The sequence below is a fragment of the Terrapene carolina genome, unplaced genomic scaffold, assembly GCF_002925995.2.
Source record: "Terrapene carolina triunguis isolate 2854851 unplaced genomic scaffold, T_m_triunguis-2.0 Scaffold236, whole genome shotgun sequence".
Taxonomy (NCBI): domain Eukaryota; kingdom Metazoa; phylum Chordata; order Testudines; family Emydidae; genus Terrapene; species Terrapene triunguis.
In genome coordinates, this window is record NW_020664587.1 from 2,040,427 (window position 1) to 2,041,452 (window position 1,026).

Here is a 1,026-nt window from a genome sequence, read left to right on the forward strand (position 1 = left end):
CAAGCGGGCGGGCGAGGGTGGACGGGACCAAGCGGCTAGGCGGGGGGGTGCGGACGGGACCGGGCAGCCGGGGGGCGGATGGGGGGTTCGGGCCCGGCGGGGTGCGGCCCCAGGCGATGGGGTGTCGCTTGCAGGGCCCGCGCGCGGCAGAGGGACCCCTCAGGCACTGACAGCTCCGGGCCGGGAAAGGGCGGGCTGCGGCCCAGCTGGGGGCGGGGCTAAGACAGGGCCCGCCCAAAGGTGGGTTGGCGGCGTGGCGCGGGCTGGGGTCGCTGGGGGGAGGGGCGGGGTGTCTCGTTGCCCCAATGCCTCGTGGCCGTGCCCCCCCTCCCCCCGCCCGCTGGGTACTAGCCCGGGCCACCTCAGCAGAGTGCCTGGGTCTCTGGATTGCCAGCCCCCCCCCCCGGGGCAGGGAGTCACTGTACAGCGCCTAGCACAATGGGTTCTGCCCGTGGTAATAGACATAGCTGCGGGGATGGTGCTTTGACATTGCAGTGCGCCAGGATCTGCAGTCCCCTCGCCCCCTTGCTCCTCCCAGGCGTAAGAGCCTCTGTTCCAGCCCCAGCTGCAGTGTCTACACAGCGAGATCAGGTGCGCTAGCCTGAGCCCTGCAACCTCCGGCTGGCCGTTCCCAGATGTAGTGTAGATATTGGGCTCTGCCTAATTTCCCCAGCCATTTAAATATGGACTCTTGCTCTTTTACTCAGCTCCTGTAGTATGGGGGGTACTTCACTTAACTGCAGCAGCAAGACTTCCATGACACACAGCATCTGGTAGTGAAGCATACCGTTCGAAAAGGACTAGACCTAGTTTATTGATAGTCCAGTAGACACTAGTGCACCTCTTCTGTTTGTGAATACTTGCTTTGAACATATTCACAGAGCAGAGATTTTAATCTTCCTATACTTTTCTTATTGTTCCACAAATATTTTCAGAGAACATTCTTATTTCGGTTTGGCCATATGTTTTTGTCCACTTAAATTGACAGAGATCTTGGTGTCTAACAAAGAATATTTTCTTTTCTAG